Genomic DNA, 21518 nt, shown 5'->3' with positions numbered 1-21518 from the left:
ATTTTCAATGTAGAAAGGTCGAATGGAAAAAGCTCATTGTGGTATTTTTACTTTGATTGGAAAACAAGTAATGCACTCAACTGAATTACAGTCATTTCACATTTAAACACAGGCACGTCGTCTTTGTAAGTGCTGTTTGGATCACAATCTTTTTAGTCGATCAACTAAACCCTTAAAACGTACTCCATGTCACAGTAAGTGTACCAGGTCTACACAGGTTGAAGTGATATAGGATGATGGAAGATGTTACCCAAATATAGCTAATGTTCTGTCTCAGGTGATCTCCTGTTGTCATTTGCATGGAGGTTACACAAATCTTTCCTGGCTGTGAATATGGAGGGTCGGGACAGTCCAGTTTGGGAACTGGGAGGAGTGATTTGTGATATCCCATGAGAGGATGGGGTCAGAAGTCATGGTAGGCTTGTGGCCAGATGAACGTGATGAAAAGAAGCTTTTCTGGCATCATGGATGAGCTGCCCGAACTTAAAGCACCTAAATCCATATTACAAATACAAAGACTCTAAAGATAAGCAGACGTTACCATGAAAATTAATTCCAATTCGTGAAAATTTAAGGGTCGATGCAAAAAGGGGAATTTTGGAAAGAAAATGCTGAGAGACCATTTTCTTTTCAGGTTCTTTGTAGGTTAAGCTATTCCGGGTGAGAACCATAACCCCTTTATGTGGAAGCCATTAGTTTGGAGGCCAAGGGTCCTCTGGCTAAGAATATTGGATTTAAGGAACCGTCACACGTTATTATGGGCTAAAATGGAAACCATCTGACTGGTGTTAATGTCTTAACTCTTTTAGGTGGCTCTTTGCAGATTGGCTGCTTTTAATAACTAGGCTGAAAGTTAAATGTGCTCCTCCTCCTTCTTTGTTGTTTGCCAAAATTATATATTATATATACAGTCCAAGAATATGGAAATGTCATGGGACTAAATAACAGCCATTGCATGTTGATGTGTGAATATTGCTTTGTTATTTTGGTCTCTTAACTCATTTGCTCCCAATAACGTATAAATAAGGTTTTTTTTTTTATTAATGTTCTAAGTGTCCCAAAGACGTATTTAGATGTTTTTTGGGTTTATGCTAGAGCATACAGAAGGCTTTGATGCAGCCTCTCAACTGCAAAGAACGGTTGCAGAAATGGTAGTTATTACACAAACGGCCAGCAGGTGGCAGCAGAGCAAAGGAGATCAACCAGGGCCATCTAGAAAAAAAGCTAAATTACTTAGTAATTAATTAATAGATACGTGAAAACTGATGAAACTTAGCTCGCTTCTAATGCTAATTGCTGCAAAACGGAAACAGATAGAAACATACTTTTTTTCCTGATGAAAGAAGAGACTTTAATCTTTCTTTTGATAGGTTCCATGCCTTTATAGCAATTGAACACAATATTATGTGGGCCTTGCAAAATCAGTGAAAATCCAGTAAAACAGCCGGGAGCGAACGGGATTACGAAATGTGAAAATGGCGGCGAATGAATTAGTTAATTTATAATATTCCGAATTAGAAGTGTTTAGGATGAATGGAGTTTTCTTTAGCAAGGTACCAAACATGAGTGCTTCTGAAATGACGGGATGAAAAGAGCGATTCACAGAATTAATTTATACGTCGACTTCAGTGAATAACTTCATTGGGCGGTTTTGGACGCTCATTGCTTATTTAAAGGTCGTGAAATTCCAGCCGCCCAACGATGTAGTTTGTATATTTGTTTTATCTTCGGCACTTGGCTTGGCAGGATTCTCGCTTCACCTGACTGCAGCTGCAGTTACAGACGTGTTGGTTGTTTTCCTCCAGTTTTCCTAGTAGACGGTGTGACTGCAGTGCAGGGCTGGCGTCTCTTCCCTTAATTACATAAAAAAAAAAAAAATCTAACTGCCGAGAATTGTATTTGGGGGATGATAATATTGAATTCCTAATTCAGTTTAAACTCATTTATTTTCTGATTTGTGTTTTGCAAAACGAATATTGTTTTCCAACTCATGCTAAGTGATGGCTTGTTTCCACTCCTGACTTAAGATACTATTAGATTACCCGACTTCACTGCGTTTTGTGCGCCACATTTAGCAACTGGGAAATGCCCTGGACCTCAAGTGCACAATTATTCACTCTCATAGCGACAGTCTTTGGAAATTTAGGGTTTCAAACCTTTGCTTGATCCATAAATCTTGACCTTATGTAATTTATTTGAAGTTTGGAAATGGGCAAAAGTCAAAGCGGATCTTGGGGACAGTTGCAGCATATCAGTGACAAATGAAATGCCATACAACACACACGTATAACAAAGAGCACAATATTCCTGTTCCAAATCCCTTGAGACGAACACGAATCAATAAAATTGCATAGGGCGTCGTTAATCTATCCGCCGCCATCTTGCGTGTACTTTAACCGTGATGATAGACAGCAGCCATTTTGTTTTCCTTCTATACTCCTGAATGGCTTCTGTGAAAAGCCACCGCTGGTGCATGGAGTTAATTAAGCTATAGTTTTTAGAGGCATAATTGATTGAATCATAAAGTCATAATGGAAATCCCAGCAGCTGTGTCTGACTGAATTGGAACCAGTGGCATCCTCTGCTGGTGAAAGGATATGTTAATAAGGCATCGAGTGCAATCAGATTTAGTTGTTTTTGTCATTTTGTTAAGCCTGGTTAAGTTCTTTTTCCCCTCCCAACAGTTTCTTCTCAAGGGGTCTTATTATACTCTCCCCTAACACTATGGAGAGTTAGTGTGCAATGCATTGGAGGAAAGAGAGAGAGAGAGAGAGAGAGCCCCTCCCCCAGCTACCATACATCTATCAAAGCATCTGCCTCTCACATTCTTACAAATCCTTTGACATCCGAGGCTAAAGAGCTAACCTTGTAGCATTCACGGATGCAGGTGCATTTCCACATCTGAATCTAGTCTGACGCGCCGCTGTGGGTGCTTGTGTCCACGTTCAAACCCTCGCCGTAGCTTATACGTGGCTGTTTTCATGTCATATGTGCAACTGTTTCTCATTTTAATTGAAATCCGTTTCAGTGTCCACCACGAGCTCAACACAAAACAAAAGCGGTGTTTGCAGGAAATTGTCGTGAACTGCACATTGGCTACTGTTTCAGTCGTCGCTCTTGCTTTCGGTACTACCCTCCCAAGCTGAGCCCTTTCTCAGCAGCGATGTCATACTGCGGAGTAATGATGAGATATGGAGTTATAATGTCGGTTGTTAAACCTCAGGCCGTGCAACAAACGCACTTTCGAGACCCTGCATAGGTCTCTTAGTGGATTAAGTCTTTGTGTTGGTCACCCTCAGCTCACTCTGCTGGCAAAAATTGGCTTTTCTTTCTTCTTTCTTTCTTTGCGACATACAAGAAGAATCAAGAGAAGACCTTCTTGATTTTGAAGACTCATAAGATGCTATTAGCAGTTGTTAGCTGCAGCTAGCTCTTGGTTAGCGTTGCTCATCTTGCGGTGACTTACTGCAGGCCCTGCCATTAAACCGTTTTACCATGTGCCCGGTTTATCTTTATTTTCATCAGAATTTTGCCGTATCCTAATGGGCTGTTTCTCTACGGTCGTTATGAACTTAAACACCCTGACAGTTACAGCGATTTCTTCCAAAGAGCCTCAGATTACAGAGTTATTATTCTCAGAGAGAAAGTCATAGAATGTTAATAAACCAGTGCCAGTCTGCACTGAATTATCAATGTGCATGAAAAATTCATCTCCAAACGTCTTTCACACTCTCTGAGTAGGAGCACAATTCACTTTTATCTTGTTAAAGGAATGGGAATTTTATTACAGGGGGAAAATATCACTTGTTTTTCATTTTATGTTTCACATCTCAAGCAGAGAGTGAGATGTGAGACGGCTCAGATTATTGCTTTGAGTGTTCACTTATTATTCGCCATTGCTTTTGTTTGTCCTGCATGCCTCTATAAAACTTTGGTGCAAGTGACAAGTCTGTCCCTGATGAAAGCAACCCCATAGTAAGTAGGGATGTCACGATCAGGGCAATATCGTGACATTAAAACACAATGTCGTCGTCGTCATGTTCACAATATTTAAAAGGAACACATCTGTCAAAAAAGTCAGGTTGATTTCCATTTGTGCAGTTCTCGCACCCTCTAGTGGCTATTTTATTAGTGCAACTTAATTTTGATTAGGGATGTTTTGGCCTTCTATGTTTAACATCTACGCTCATTGTCAGATGAAGGGGAACCAAATTTGCTTGTGAAGCGATCAATGTGTGCTTGCATTAGCAAATAAGTGCCTCCATATTGTTATTAGAGATTGTAGGTGGTTTATATGAATTGATGTTATTTACAAAGGCACAAAATTGTGCTTTTTTTTTTTTAGTATGAGCTCTCTCTTTACAATATTATCTTTTTTTAAATATCGCCAACGCCCCCACAATATCGTGAAAATTATCGTATCGTGACCTTCATATCGTGATAATATCGTATCGTGATGTTTGGGTATCATTACGTCCCTAATAGTAAGGCATATCAGCACTTGTTCTCACAGGGCACCTCGCTAAGTGTCCATAAATTACTTTGTTAATTTCCTTTTTTTTAAATACATAGCTCTGTGTAAATTATACCCTTATGGATACAAATCAGACACAACACCACACAAGGCTGTGCCATCTGTTTGTATGTTTACGCTACAAGAACAGCAAAGAGTAGCTTTTGCTTCTGCCAATCTTGCAAACAGCGCAGTAGGAGGGGAAATGAAAGCCGTAGGTCCATAAACAATGGTGTATCAAACGCAGGATCTGGTTTGGACATTTTTCTCTTGCCTTTGCTGCGAGGCAGATAAAGAATGTCAAGGTGACACGTCCATGCTTTTGGTGGAAGAATAAAGACAGCAATGTCCTTGCTGATTCTATCAGTGGAAGCCATTCTTTAGCTTGTTCGCTGAATGTAAGAGATGGGTGAGGGGAGGCCAGGAGCAGGCGGGGGTGGCGGAGAATAAAAGCCAGAGAGAGCATAACATCCCTCCCACAAATGCTGGTCAATTTATACACTGTTATCAGCTCCCAACTGCTTTTCCTGCCCGATCGATCAGCGGCGTTGGGCGATGCAAATGGTCGCCGCTAGCCCGGGGTAGCCTAGCATCAATGGAGAGTAATTATCTTCGGCAACAACCAATATTGGATTGTTGAGCCTCCGGATAAAGTAGCCAGGAGAGCCTTCAAACAGTCACTCACCTCTGCAAGCTTGAAGGCTGATGGATGGATCAGCTGGGACGTGATGCTGGAGGCGCTCCTGAGGCAAACTAGCATGTTAGCGGCTCTCATCTCCCCGCGCCCCAGCAGCGCAGCCCTTTGAATCGCTGAGAAAATTCATTTTTAATGTGCCTGGTGGAGGGCGCTTTTTGTTCTACATAGCCTCGATCAATCAGTACCGCTTTTCATGTCGAACAGGAATCTTCAGAAACATTTGTTGAGAGGGCTTTGATGAGCACTATTTCCACAAAGGTTCTGAACGACCTGCCTGGATACCTTTTACATACAATGTGTTTGAAAATATGCCTACGGAATAATAGTAAACCAACTTTTTTCACCCTGTTAATGGTATTCAGCCTCTGCTATGTTTTGAGAAAGCATCTAAACTTTCGCTTAACATCTCCTAAGTCTGTCTGTCGCAGTGTCTGAAATCCTCGGGCTTTGTTCACACGAACAATACGTGTATTGTGAAGTACGCCAGTGCAGCAAACGGATGACCTTGGAATACAGTGTTGTCTATATTGAACGATGGTAGTCATTGAAAAAGGTGCTCATTCTCACATCGGACTACGCTACTTGAGCCCGTCCAATGAATAAATCATGGATTGTGGAAGGCCCTCTCCAGATAGAATTTACAACATACAGCTGCAGAAATCAAATGGAATAAAACATGAATGTGTTCAGTTCGTGTAGCGACGTCTATGTTGTGCCTCTCCACCCTCATTACTTAGAATATTCATGGTTCAAAGTGGAGATGGCTGGGGTCCAAATTAACAGTTTCTAGCACTTAAATGTCCCCGTTGGATCGAATGATAAAATATGGATTTTGTCTGGCCTTAAAAGTTATGTTTTGTACACAACACTGGTCAGATTAGAGCTTCAACACTTAGGAAGTGTTACTTTTTGTTTCAGCCATTGAAGGGTCTCCATGGTAATGCGAGTCCGTCATTACGAGCTCGGACTTGCAACAATCTCCCATCGGAATGTGTGTTAACGTAACCAAATGACGTTTGCATCGATTCGCATCTTGCGCTTTTCCGGTAAAACACCTCATTGTCCAACAAATGAAAAATCCATTGTCATCAAAATGGTAAATGGAGTAGACTTATAAAGTGCTTTATCTTCATCACATGTTTACAAAGCGACGTACACTTAACTCAACGGTGTCGGAGTGACACAGCTCCTATACCTGAACGGCGATGCAGTTTATCAACCGTTATGAAGGTTTTCCTTTTTATCAGTTTCAATTTATGTTAATCTCCAAGACCCCGCACCATACCCTCCCATTTTAAAACCATTCCCATCGTGCTGCGCTAGCTTCGTCCTAGCTAGCGCTCACATAGTCTCTCGGGTCTCTTTTGTTTGTTGCTAGGACAGCGTGAGAGGCCCATCGCGAGGCACTGATACACTACCGGGCTGCGCTTTATTGACTGACTGCTTAACAGTTGAATTTAAGGCTCACTAGCCGGCCAATCTTCCCACACACACGCAACTAACTTACAGGCGTCCACTCGAATGTAGCGCGTACGCAGCTTTGTCACGCATGTGCTCTTGCCTTGTAGATGCATCACATGTATGGAGATGGGCGTGGCATCTCATATGACCTCATCATGACATGTCTTATGCCCAAAGTCAGCTGGGACAAAATAAAACTCTATGCGACCTTGAATAGGATAAGTAATAAATGGTGATTACTACATCTCTTCTATTTTTAATTCTGTCTACAATGGAGTGACTTACTGCATCTTTGTACTTTTGACTCATTTACTCCCAATAACGTATAAATACGTTTTTTTTAAATGTTCTAAGTGTCCCAAAGACGTATTTATACGTTTTGTTGTTGTTGTTGTTTTATGCTAGAGCGTACAGAAGGCTTTGATGCAGCCTCACAACTGCAAAGAACGGTTGCAGAAATGGTAGTTATTACACAAACGGCCAGCAGGTGGCAGCAGAGCAAAGGAGATCAACCAGGGCCATGTAGAAAAAAAAGCTCAATTACTTACAATTTTAAATAGATTTGTGAAAACTGATGAAACTTAGCTCTCTTCTAATGCTAATTGCTGCAAAAAGGAAACGGATAGAAACATACTTTTTTTTTTCCTGATGAAAGAAGAGACTTTAATCTTTCTTTTGTTAGGTTCCATGCTTTTATAGCAATTGGACACAATATTCTGTGGGCCTTGCAAAATCAGTCAAAATCCAGTAAAACAGCCGGGAGCGAACGGGATTGCGAAATGTGAAAATGGCGGCGAGTGAATAAGTTAAGTACATTCAAGTTGTCATAATATTGACTTCAATGCTCTTCGTTAAGACACTTCAGTTTAATAATTAGAGAAGAAGCAAAAAACGATACATGCAGAAGAATATGGAAAAGGTTACAGTACTTTGAATGAATTTGTCATTCATTCCAGTTGAAATAGTTTTACGTCCACTCGCTAGAGTACACACTTCTATTTTCGGATGCTGCCGAGGAAGGACGTATACGATGCCAGATGCTATTTCCACAAGACTCATATTTGGATCAGGCCTCAAGATCAACTCAGTAAGCAGAGTCTTACGTGAGATTAACTGTTCTCCCGACTGAGTATGGTAGCATTAGTGTCACCACTCAATGGACATGAAACTGAAATCGAGGACACAAAATTCACCCAACCCTCCTCCAAGGTTTTATATACTGCATGGGCCTCTTTCATGGGAACGACACATGTCAGGACCTTCTCTGCTGGCCCAAACACAATCGGAAGTATAGCCTATTTACAATTTATGTGCTGAGGTTGGATCCCAAAAACGCAGACACAAATAAGAGTTTGACACATTGTTCGCATAATATCAAAAGGAGAGGAACTGACTTGAGTAGACCAGAAACAAGAAGAAAGCATCGAGGAACAGATGAGCAGGTGGCCAGATGGAACAGAGGTAATAATCCGACAAAAACACACACTTCTCAAACAGGCTTATAAAGACAGTGAATCGATCTGATTGGTTGTAGCTAGACATGTGGGTCACAGGACTGACATCTGGTTGGCTAAAGAGTAAAGAGATTAAAGATTCCCGACATCACATAGCTTCTGACATCACATACCTTAAGACCAGTTGAAACTAGATGCTGGTTACATCAGTTCAAAACAGACACTTGACCTCACAATCATGACCCATACATAACCCTTAAATGACCCTAGTCACGACAGTAACCCTTACATGACCCTAACATAACTCTGGCATGACCCAGTCATAACACAATTTACATGAAAACAGATTAGGATTAGGATTAGGGTTTGAAAAATAAGTCGGCATTTTCCAAAACAAAATTGACTTTACGAAGATAAACCAAACTGATGCTAGTTTCAACCTGGAACTGTATTTTTTTTTTTTTATCTGGTATGTGTATTTACTTGTTTACAGCTACTAAACAATGAAGCAAGTATCGCAATAGTATTTTGCATTAGCCAAGGTTTTAGCACAACCACCTGATTGATTGGAGAAGTTTATACATTTTTATTTCTGCCAGAGGTGGAGGACGCACTCTTCTGTTGTGGCGTGGCGGGAATGAAGCGACATTCAAATTCCACAATCAAACTGATGCGAGAAACGTGGGCAGGAGTGACATTTCGGGTTTCGGACCGAAAGTTGCTTGCTTTATCGATGTGAGCTTCTCTCAAATATCTTCAATATTGTATTTTGATGGGGAAGTCATACTAACTGAAATCTTTCATTTCTTTCTTCTGAAAAAGCCACGATTTTGGAATTGAATTCCAGACGTCATGATTTTATGAGCTGGGCATACGGTATTTATGGACCAACAGCCTACTTATTGCATCAAAGAAACTCAATTTGGAGCTCAAACCAAAACTTATCATCTTAATTTCATCCCCCCCTTTTGCTGCCGTTTTGTTTTCAAGTCTGAAGACTTTGGATGACCTTTAATGATAATCAGCAGGAAGATAAAAGTTAAAGGCTTGCATTCTTAACAAACGACTCAATTGTGTTGCAGTTGCATGCAGGAGCGGTCGGCCAATTCAATTTCACTTCATTGAACTTCATTTCGGATTCGGTTAAGAGTGTCATGAGAACATAATAACGAGGCTTATGTTGTTGGAAATGCCCTCATAACCATTTTAGGACTGACGTTGTCTATGTGAAGGCGCAGGTCGTAACCTTTACATACTGTTCATTTTTCATTCACACACTGTCCGTTCCAGGTTGATTTTGATCACAAATGTTCCCACAATATTTCATGATAATATAAAGAATGTAAAATTGTGAACGACAGATCTTTTCAAAATAGTCTGTCCGACATCAATAAATAGACGATTAAGTGTTGTTTTTAAGAGAAAAGCAGAAGTGTGTTGTTTAGTTGTTCAACAACTCTAACAATGGGATGTCTTGTTGAATATTTTGCCTAAGATATGAAAAAATAACGGCCAATAATGATTTTAATGCTCTTTTTATGGGTTCAAGATTCTCCCATAACTATTCAGAGACCAGCAGGTGCATGTTTCCATGGGAAGATATACACGTGGTAGATACACAAAGTTCCTGGCATTGTTTGAAAATCCTCCTTGAACACGGTTACCATAAAAAAAATACATACAAGGATATAAAAGCTGCCCAACGGGAGACAGAAGTGCGGCTGGATACGATACGGGCCGAGCAGAGCCAAACAAGCGATGGGCTCGAGAAATTTGCTCGCCAGAATGCCCGTGACTGCACAAGCGTCACCAGTGAGCTGCCATGGTTTGCCAAATTCACCAAAGTATTTTTACGAGGCCATTTCATCGCATTTTTACCAACACAATTATTGAATCATATTATTTGTACGTGTACTCTTTGTTAAAAATGCTTTTAGGTTGATTTTTGTCCCGTGTAATTTTCACTCACACATTTGTCGCACCTGTGCAAAAGAATGACAGTTTTGCATATTTTCATTTTTAGATATTTTGGGTCAGTCATCATCAGGGTGAAAGAATTACTTTTTGACATTTGACTGAAAAAAAAAAAAAAAAAAAAAAAGGCTCCAATTTGCAATTTGACACCAACAAATGTCAGGATTCAGAAATCTTACAATTGATAAAGAAAAACCTTAAAATGCTATCAACTGCTTTTGTTTGATTGTTATTGTAAATAAGACGCATGATATTTCATAGTAAGATGTGGATTATTTTTCCATATATAATATATATATATATATATATATATATATATATATATGGAAAAATAATCATAATTCACATTTATGATCAGATCAAGCAATCAGGCATTGATTGCTCTAGTCTTGTTTTCTCCTCTCTCTCTCTCTCTCTCTCTCTCTCTCTCTCTCTCTCTCTCTCTCTCTCTCTCTCTCTCTCTCTCTCTCTCTCTCTCTCTCTCTCTCTCTCTCACTTGCGCGCGCACGTTCACACGCACACAGCGATGACGCGGAGCTGAGCTGGGTCTCGTCGTCAGTCTCTCTTGCCGCGGTTGAGCTCAAGCCGGTGGGCGAGCGCGGTGTGCAATTTTTCGGGACTTCTTGTGTCATCCATGGCGCCCGGACCTTGTGGATACCGGTCCAGTGACACCCGCGATGAACATGACGCCATCGATCTTGCGATTGGATGTACACTGCGTCATGTTGTCTGATTGAGACCGACTTGGGGAGTCTATTTGCGGGCTATCTGTCATCGGCCGTGTTTGCCTATCCCGACTGGATAGTTCTGCACAGGAGATCTTGAGGCTGGACCAGATCCACGGTGCGTTTCCCAGACCAGTTTCCATTGCGAACAGAACTTTGTAGGAATTAAAATAAAAAAAGACGACGAAAGCTAAAAAAAAAAAAAAAAAAAAAAAAAGGGGGAAGGAATTGTGATTTTTATTTTCGACAGTTTCTTTCACCTCCTTTTTCATGTTCGACAGACGGACGAAAGATCACCGAGTCGGTTGATAGTTTCCCGCATCGTCCGACCTTCGGCGACCATCTGATTAATTTTTTATGATTATTATTTTTTGCCCAAAATGGATTAATCCCGCGCTGTTTTCCTGAATATCTTCATGACTGCGCGTTCGTATTCTTTGCCGTCTGGGCGGTTTGGATATTCTTCACGACCACTCTCAGCGTACTGGACTCGGTAAGGTTTCATAATATTGTACTTGCACTGTTTTGAGATTTTTAAAACAACCTGTCGAAAATAGACTGCCGCTTTAGTAAAAAAAAACGAAAACATAATCTTCATAATTTTAGACATTGTGGTGACTGTTTTTCTTGCTACGCCGATGGTGGTGGCGCAGATTGTTGTTAACGCCAGTTTGCAAAGCGGAAAAAAAAAATGTGTGCGCAAAATTCATAACACTGGAGCTTTTCCTTCGTTTTTATGATGACGTTTTTATAATTATTGGTCATACAGGGTGATGTAAATATAAGATACGACATAAACATTTCAAGAAGAAAGAAAAAATATAAACTGATTTTGTTGAAGTATATTTCCTCTTTTTTTTTTTTTTTTTACCATCACGTCACAATGGAGATGTCATTGTTTTTGTTTTCATTTTGGCATTTTGATTAGTTATCGTGTAATGGTCATCAGGGTGAATTAAATATGCAGAAAATGCAAATCATATACACTTTGGCCTATTTGTGACTCTCACAACCAGCCTTAATTAGGTTTGCTTGTTTAATACTCAGAATATTATAATATTATAATATAATATTATTATAATACTGCTCAGAATATTTGCCTTCAAGGTCAGGTAGTATTGTGCAGGTTTTAATAGTGTTTTATATTTACTTATTCATCCATCCAGTCATATAACTTTATATGAATATTTATTATATTTTATCACATGGTTCAAAACCTATTTTTGTGTTATTTTATTTTATTGTTTTTATATATATTCCCATTCAAATCCTACAGGCTTTAGCTCACGTCCCAATTGCAGGTTTACACTTTGTCCTACTTTGTTCCCTCAGGACATGATTGTGATATTTCCATTGAGACTTTTAAGTGTTAACTGTGTCACTGCCCTCTTCTCTATTCTTTTCACTCTGTACAGTAAAGCGGATGGGGTTTTATATTTGGCCTTGTAAGCACAGACAGAAGTGTCGAGAATGCACATCTTTACATTTCCGGCGTATCTCATTTGACTTGTCATAAACTGTGCAAGTAGTTTTGGTGGATGGTTTTGTCCTGTAAAATATATTGTTACAAAATGTCTGGAATATGTGAGATCTGAATATAGATTTGTAATATTATTCGAAGATTATGGTTTTGCTGTACTAGCAAAATTGATTGTTTTAACCCCAAAACAATATAATGCAAAAATATTCCACATAAAAAAAAAGAATGGAATTATATTGGATAAACACTTTTCATTGATCACCATCAATATTGTAGTTGAAAATGAAAAAAAAAATGTCTTTGTAAAGTTTTTTTTCAGTTAAAAAGCATTTCAATTGTAGTCAAAAACTTTATTTTATTGAATTCTGATTGATCCTTACCAGATGTAATTTTTCCATACATGCACACTGACTTTTAGCATTGCACAAGGTAGATGTGGATGTCATTTACCCTCACCACAACCTGTGTAAAAGAGACAGTGTAAGTGATGAGGTCAATAACTAAGTCACCATATATGCAATGTTAGTGTATGTCAGTCAGTTATTGCTTCTCATTACCTGTTATGTCGACATGTCTTGGGCATATAGAGCAAATTACGTTGTTGTATACCAGTCACTCGTTAACCTGATACTCCCAGCACCTAGTTATTAAAATATGTATATTTCACTGCCTCCCAGCACATATCGGTAATCTTTCGCAGATGGGACTCTGGAATTAGCTTGCAAAAAATCTCTCTTATTCCCGTCTTCAAAAACCCATTTATCTCTAGCGGAAAGCTGATAAGAAACAGGCCTGCTTGGCAAATGTGATAAGAGGGTGAAAAATCCTCCAGCTATTTGTAAAAGGGAAGAGTTGGGGCAGATCACAGCTGGGGAAGACATGACAAACCCAGCATCATGAGACTAATACCTTGTGCCACCTGAAGTCTGGGTACCAGATAGAGGAAGAAACGGAGATTTATTTGGTGTGTGATTTTTTGCAAGTCAAGAAAAATAAAGAGAGCTTCCAAAAACAGAACATTTAGGAGCCACGAGATGCATTCAAATAAAATTCGTTTCATATAAAATGGTGATGCATTTTGTGTTAAAACTGTGCTAAAAGGTTGTGACATCCCAAATATATTGTAAGTCCCAACTGGACCTGTTTAAAATGGGGAGCTTATCCAAATTGGCTTATACGCTGAGACTTAAGCTGCCCTGTGAGAGAGGCTTCAAGAATTTAGGGGGGGGGGGGGGGGGGGGGGGGGGGGGGGGGTTGTACTTGCGGACTCAAAAACAACACTCCTAACATTCTGCAGGTCTTTGGGGGCCAGCGGTAGGCTACTGGAACATCATTCACATTGTTTCTCATACTTGCCTGCTTCATTCACATTTTCATTTCGACGCCAACCTTTCACAACTCGGTGAACGTTCAACACTAATTTATTGGTTTCTTCCTAAAACATGAATAAACCATTAATTCTATATCTTGTAATGTATATGTTTTCGTACACAGTCATCTGACAGGGAAGCCGGTCGTTTTGTCATTCAGAAAGACTCGTATGAGCCACGGGAGACGTGGATTCTTCAGAGGACATGTCATTACTATATAACAGATGACACCAAGCAAGCGATGTGATACTTCAAGGACACTCCCCGAGCTCCACCACTTTGTGGTCCACAGCGGGAGATGGAGAATTTATGCTAGTCCCTGCGGCACTTGGATCTACATCTCAGCCCTGATGAGGGACTTGCCATAAAACACTCGCCCCTACACCCAAAAGCAGAGGAGGAAACATTTGGCAGGCTTTCTTTTAACGCACACTGCAGAGACGTCTCTGTTTTTAACATTTAGGGTTATAAATAACGCAAAGATGCTCAAGGCAAGCAGCTGTAAAGGGAAATGGAGGTGTTGGCAAAACAAAATACTTTTTTTTTTTTTTTTTTTTCCCCTTCACTTTTTATATTGCACGACAGTTCCTTCGAACCTGACTGTTATTAACCAAACCGGACAGCAGGCGATTTATGTGACGGCGCAAATGGGAGTGACCAGCAATATTTTCTGCGGCGTTTGCCAGCTCCCAAAATGCCAGACAGTGGGACATACTAGGGCTGGGTATTGCCGCCAACCTCACGATACGATACGAATCACGATACAGGGGTCACGACACGATACGTATCGCGATACATTTGTATCCCAATACATGATCTTAAAGGCGATACGTATCCCGATATTTTACATGAATTTACTTGCATTTAATAATAAAAGTCATATGTATACCTAAAGGATATGTTTATGCTGGATGACAAAAATCTTTTTGTTCTTAGCTATTCTGGTTTACCACTAAGCGGCATGCCTAGTCTAAATGTGTACGCACTGCAGAGCAAGGAGCAGTTTTCACAAACACACCGGGAAAATTTATTAATAGGCATGAGCCGATATGAGCAAAAATATCAAAGTATTAAAATTACAGCTCTAAAATGTGCTTATTTTGAAATATTTGGGGAAATAAAATCAGCATTTTTTCATGTAACACATTCTATTTGTTTTTTTAAACAAAATATAGGAAAATTGGTACATTAAGACACGCCCCATGTTAAGTTTATTAGTAAATAAATGTTGATATTCTTCCTCTGCTTTCATTCTTCTTAGCCAAGACACAGTGTCCAATTACCGGTGAGCTATTTTTGCATTAATTGAAGGCAATTAACTTCAAAGACGCTGCTTTTTTTTTATTTTTTAGGTACAATGCAAGCTGCAAAGGCAAACGTTAACTGCCTATTTAAACTTAACGAGCAATATCGATTCTGACGCCTGCGTATCGATACGTGTATTGTAATGATGCCCGCAACGATTTTTTGAGCACACCCTTACGTCGTACTGTGACAATGAGCCACATCTCCGGCCACGCGTTGTCATTTCCTAAAACATGCGCATCTGCTCCCTTCAAAACCCGAGGCTCTTGTTTTTGTTTTGTTTTTTCTTAATTTTCTCTCAGCTCAAAATGTCAACCAACCAAGGTCTTTTGAATACCTCCAGGTGCAACTGATGTCATAGGTCGGCCGCTCACTCAGTCGGTGGGTAATGTGCGTTTCATGCTCTTGGCTGAGTGTGATGAGCTCCCCGCATTGGCTGCTTTGAGGCGCAGAGGAAGTGGAGCAAGTCGTGCCGCCAGGCAACTTTACAATCATTTTCCTGTGCTGCTGTTATTGTTGTTTTTTGCTACACTTCAAACAGATGATACATCTGGTAAAACAGCTATGCTTTTTATCCTGCCAGCTCTTTTGTTATTGACCATCAACAGCAAGTACCCTTTGTGATATAATCGGAGACAACGAGAGGTTCTTTGATTCTCAGGTCCAGCGCTGCCCCTTGCTCATTGGGCCCAATCTCAAGGACATGTGGAGACACTCGAGCGTGCTCGGCCTCCTTTGAATCTGCTTGCAGAGGTCAACCTGTAAACCTGGCAGCTGTCCAGCTCCTTACCTTTGTCTTGATGCTTCTGATTTCCAAACGGCGCTTCCCCGGGAGCGGTCTTATGTCTTTTGTTACATTTATGAGGCGTAATTAAATGTGCACGGCATGGCACAGTGTTTGAGCAGGAACCCCAGACGTGCCATTAGCCAGATGTGGCTGCTCAGACCTTAATGATAGAGGAACATAGGCGGAGGAGACGAGCCCAGGAGTCCTTCATCACGCCATCCCGAGGTGTCGTGTGGGCCTAATTGCCCCATCGTTTTGTGCGCCGCGCAAGCCCCAGTGACACCTAGCTTGGTGCATTCATTATATAATCTCCCAGAGCTACTTCAGGCTGTGTTGTTCATGTATAACCGGAGGTGGGTGGTGCACGGCAGCGAGGCTTTTAGCCATCAAGTATGATTCATGAGGGGAGTTCTTAACATCTTTGTTTTCAGCATTGCATGCAAGAAGTGGGGTGATGTACTGTGTAATGGAGTGCATTAACAGTTTACAGTGTCTCACTGGAGAGGGTTCATTGCCGTCATGTTGTACTGTTCGAGGGATAAAAGGCACTCTTATTCGGAGCTGCTGCAAATCATTAAGCAACGTTACACATCATGGTTTGTTTTCAATTTAGGTTGATTTGGTTTTGGATAGAATCGTGTCCAGCGGTAGTGGAAAACCGATGCACGACAAGCCAGAGGGCTAAGAAGCCGCTTTTCCAAAAACTTGCCTTGTCTGTCACTGCCCGGAGGCTTTGGAAGTCCTGAAGGATCACACTGACAAACGCTGACTGATCGTCTCAAGTTCAGCTTTTCTTTCCAACCTTGCCTTGGATCTTACGATTGAGAGGTCTCATATTTCCTTCTAAGCTCTTTCACTTGCGGCACATTAAAGCCCCCCATCCTAGCCTACCTCCTTCGTCGTCTTTTAATCCGGCTCTCGTGTTATTTTCCCCCTTAGTAAGCAGATTTGAGTCAGGGGCTTTAATTAGATGCATCTTTTCCAGGATGCGGATGTGTGTGATGGTCCGTGTGCTGCCTGGGGAGCGTTAGGTGGAAATGGGCCTACATAGCAAACATACGGCGCTCTCGCCGGAAAGCGGTCCCCTTCGTTAGTGAGGAACTCAAGAGCTGCTGCTCGCATTTGGGTAATTAACGCCGCCACAGATTGTCGAACAGCTGTGCAATTTAGCACCGCGGCAACAGCGGCGAGTCAAAAGAGACTCTGCAAGTGGCGCGCGACTATGAAGTTGATTCGTAGAGAACCCCACTCGGGCCTTTTTCAACTTCTCCCCAGTGGCCAAACATAACCTCAATTACTTGGCAGAATAGCATGAGAAAATAATGCCGTTTCAATGATAATATCTAAGAAAAATAAATGGTGAAAGTGAAAATTATACAATGTGGACTTTCAACACCTCACAACTATAACACTGTGGCCATGCTTAAATATCAAAGCACAACTACAAGTATAAACTACATAAACAGCATGTCGGTCTACTCATGCACCATTTACAGTAATTCTGGGGTATCAACCAAATTGTATCGTATGAAATCACTGCCCTTTCTCCATGTAATTTAAGTAGCTTTTCATCTTTTTGTCTAGGCAGCATTTGACTTGCCAAATTAAATGTGAGAAGTACCATTTCGTTCTCCACGTTTATTTTGCCCTGTTTTTATCCTTCTGGTTTTGGCTATATCGTTCAGGGACTGGCGTTTTCATGTGCATGTGTGTGTGGTTTTTTTGCTACATAAACAACATGGCGACCACATGAAAGATCGCATTCCATTCTTTCATTAGAAAAAAAAGTGTGTTTCTACCTTATTCCGTTCTTTAGTAATCACCATTTGAAAATAGGCCATTTGAGTGGCGTTGAGCGAAAATTGAAAAGAAAAGATACATTTCCTCCACAACAGTGACTTTGATACTATTTTTTTGTTTAGTGACGCTCCATCAAATCAGGTTGAATGTTACAAAAGCTTTGATCATTCACGTCAGCCTTGAAAACGTTCTATTTCGTCAGATTGTGTCATGTTTCATTGTAATTCGCAGCTCTAGTTAGGGCCCGAGCAGCTACCGCTGCCATCTGCCGGCCATAGTTAGTGTGTGTTTTTGATTTCACAACTCTGACCCGGCTGCGCTGCACTTGGACGTTGCACTGACCACTGATATATTCACACACACACAAAAAAAGAAGTAGTTGACGTCACTTAACGTTTATGGCGTCATACATCGTGATTTTACTAAACATTATTAAACGTTTTTGGCGGTCAAAGAGTTCATGGGTAGGGTGGTGAGGAGAGAGAAGTACACCGTATGGGGCAGTGTCATTCCTTGGATCTTGGAAGATTGAACCTTGTTTGCGCTTGTTTTTGGCCTACCAAGTGTCAGTGACAGTTACATGCCCAGAGGTGTCTGCAGGCTCATGTCTTGCTCCATCAGTGAAGAGAGCCCAGGGAACTTGTTAAATTTCTGCTAACTTAGGATGTGCTGACTTTGACAAGACATTTTTTTATTTTATTTTTTTCCCCCTCAAATCATATTCGGGAGCTTGGCTGCCATCATCAACCGCAATTCATTGACTGTACAGGGAAATTTAAGGTGATGTGATGGTAATCATGTGAAAAATGTCTGCACTTTTGCCAAGGGAATTCAAATGGCTAGCCAAGCTCCGCAATATATTCCAGAGAATTGGACCAAGGCTCCACAGAGCTGTCATCTGCAGCGTGATAAGAAGTAAAGTCAGGACAGATGGCAAAGGCCTTCCTCTATGGGTTGGGGGGCTGAATGCTTCTTGAGGCGCAGGGAATATAATTGGGCTGCTCTCACTCTTGACTATGGCGCAAATCGAGACCCAAACCCCTTTCAACCGGCCATGTTGCTGGAAAAACATCATTCAGAAAGATGCATCAGTTTTAGCCTCTCAAGCCCCGAGCAGCGATGACCCTAAACAACACTTGTCATTTGTGCTTACAAGGGCATTTTCACGGAATGAGTCTTCTGTTTCTTCCCTCGGCTTCCCTTCATTCCTGCGAAAGCATCTCCTTTTTGGCTGAACCGTACGTAATGCAGGAAATCTTGAACCAGTTCGCAGCCATTCGTACTGTCGCTTAACAAGTTACATGCCCGTGGTAAGGTGCAAGTTCATCTCATGGAGATATTTATAATTATTAATTCATTTGCTCCCAATAACGTGCAAATACGTTTTTTTTAATGTTATAAGTGTCCCAAAGACATATTTATACGTTTTTTTTTGTTTTGTTTTTTTTATGCTAGAGCATACAGAAGGCTTTGATGCAGCCTTGGTTGCAGAAATGGTAGTTATTACACAAACGGCCAGCAGGTGGCAGCAGAGCAAAGGAGATCAACCAAGGCCATCAAGAAAAAAAGCTCAATTACTTACAATTTCAAATAGATTTGTGAAAACTGATGAAACTTAGCTCTCTTCTAATGCTAATTGCTGCAAAACGGAAACAGATAGAAGCATACTTCTTTTTTTTCCTGATAAAAGAAGAGACTTTAATCTTTCTTTTGATAGGTTTCATGCCTTTATAGCAATAGAACACAATATTCTGTGGGCCTTGCAAAATCAGTCAAAATCCAGTAAAACAGCCGAGAGCGAACGGGATTGCTTCTGTGAAAATGGCGGCGAGTGAATGAGTTAATTGAATCATGTATTAATCATTTTTTGGCACATTACATCAAAGTATTATGGCATTGGTTATGAATACAAACCAACGATTAAAGAACAGTAAGAAGGACACTAAGGTTCATGACATGCCTTCGAGTGGACGACAGTTTTTGCATGTACAGTATGTACGTGTGCTTGTACGTTTCTATGGAACTTATAATAGTGGTGTTTGTTTAAGCCAGTGTAATTGTATATCTGAGGAGATTAATCTGGGGTACGAATGAGACTACCTGTTTTGTACTTTAAAGCCTTTGCCTTCTGACACTGGCGTCCCACCAGGCTCCTGTCATCAAGGCTGACAGCATGGACAGAGATCTGAATACTCCAAGAGACATTTTAGGGCTAGGGCAAAGCATACCACGTTTCCAGTTACATGCAAGTGGGTGGCTTGTGGTGGGATGCCGCACAGGTTGACAATGTCAGCATCGCAGTCCATGCCGGGATGCACCCAAGCATGTGCATAAAACATTTATAGCTAAACCCTAAATGGATCTGGTAAAATCATCTTGTAGGTAGTCACTCGTTGACCATGTTGACCATGTCACTAGAGATAGACCGATAAGGTTTTTTTGGGCCCGATACCAATTATTAGTAGTGAAGGATGCCGATAACCGATATTTGGAGCCGATATTCATTTTCACTAAAAAGGGACATCAAAATTTTGAAAAAATACAAACTCCTTTTTTTTTTTTTTTTTTTTTAAATCTTTGTCAATTGACAAGTTCTGGGATCTCCCAGGCGCAGTAGCATGTTTTCAAAAGTTAAATAAAAACAATTATTTTCTACAAAAAATAAGTCTTCCAAAATTTCAAAATATCCAAAGTATTAAATTTTTACTTATCTTAGTTTTAATTTCAATCAAAAACAGAAGGTGCAAAGACTTCCCAGAGTCGACAAAAAAGAAAATAAAAACTTTTTTTTTAAATTTACTTTTAAATTAGTTCCCTAAAGTTAACACTTAAAAAAAAAAAAAAAAAATTTAATTAAAAAGGATCTATTATCGGCTATATGATTCTTCAAAATGGCCGATGCCGATATTTCTCAAAATGCTGAATATCGGCGCCGATAATCGGTCTATCCCTACATGTTACCCTTGCAATTTTCTTTCTTTTTTGTACTTGATGTCTTCTTGATAGATGGTGTGGAAAGATGATTATCCAGTGGAAAATAAGTCTCCATGGTCTTGTTGGCTGAAATGGTCACCCTTTTTATGTGGAACTACAGAATGTTTACATAGACTTCATCCTTCCACATGCTTCTTTAACAGTGGCAGACATAAAATGCAAACACATTTCTTCTGTTCTGTTCTGTTCTGTTCTGTTCTGTTCGGAGTGAGTCACATGCTCTGCAGAGGCCCTGGAGCCTAAACCAACGACTAATCCAAGGATTCTCTTAAATATGAGAATTAGACTACTTGAGCACACAAGCTGCTGCCTTGACTTCTAATGTTTGCACAACTCTTATTCAAATATAGACAGGAACTGCCTGAGCTATGTTGACTATTTCTCGATGTGCAGAGATTGAAATTTAGTTGGCGCCTGCCACAGAATCACTATATATTTTTTCTCATATAAGTTAATAAAAAAAAATAATAATTACATTTGTGGCTTAAACACACACAAGTGAGAGCAGGTGGAATTGTAAATGTCATTTTTTGAAGATGTTTTGTTAAACAGAAGACTGGTTTGTTTAGGTGAACTGTGGCAATTACGAGTTTATATGTGCTTTCTCCCAACTCTATTAGAACGTATACACACTCCGGTACCTTCACTGGAAACCCACAAACCAGAAAAGAAAATGAATGTCCTCTGTAATGTCTATGGCTTGACATCCTTTTTGCTCGCTCGTACGTGGATATTCCAAAGAATAACAAAGCTTTTAACAAGTGCTAAGATATTCATTCATACCAACAAACTCTAGAAAAGTGTATTATTACTCCAGGGAGCAGTCTTTGCTTGTTGTTGTTGTTTTTTTCGCTTGCATAATTTAATGAGTTGTATGTAAGACAAAGTTGCATTCACTTGCTTCATTATATTTTAATCCAAATATAATAAGCAATTGATGCGTCGCATGCTTTCGGCA

General features: G+C 40.3%; 1 protein-coding gene across 11 annotated transcripts in view; it reads left to right on the top strand.

Annotated features, from left to right (window-relative positions):
• Positions 1 to 21518, top strand: part of fbrsl1 (fibrosin-like 1) — a 302303-nt gene that overhangs the window by 228157 nt on the left and 52628 nt on the right. The window contains exon 1 of one of the 11 annotated variants that reach the window (XM_077521260.1): positions 11200 to 11317. The exons of the other annotated variants lie outside the window; for them this stretch is intronic. The gene's annotated coding sequence lies outside the window, so the exon portion shown is untranslated. Of the gene's footprint in view, positions 1 to 11199; positions 11318 to 21518 lie in introns of those variants that run through there. 11 annotated transcript variants of the gene reach the window in all.

The sequence above is a fragment of the Festucalex cinctus genome, chromosome 5 (assembly GCF_051991245.1).
Source record: "Festucalex cinctus isolate MCC-2025b chromosome 5, RoL_Fcin_1.0, whole genome shotgun sequence".
In the NCBI taxonomy this organism is placed as follows: Eukaryota; Metazoa; Chordata; class Actinopteri; order Syngnathiformes; family Syngnathidae; genus Festucalex; species Festucalex cinctus.
Note: the sequence above shows the minus strand (reverse complement) of the source record. Positions and strands in the feature narration are given on the sequence as shown.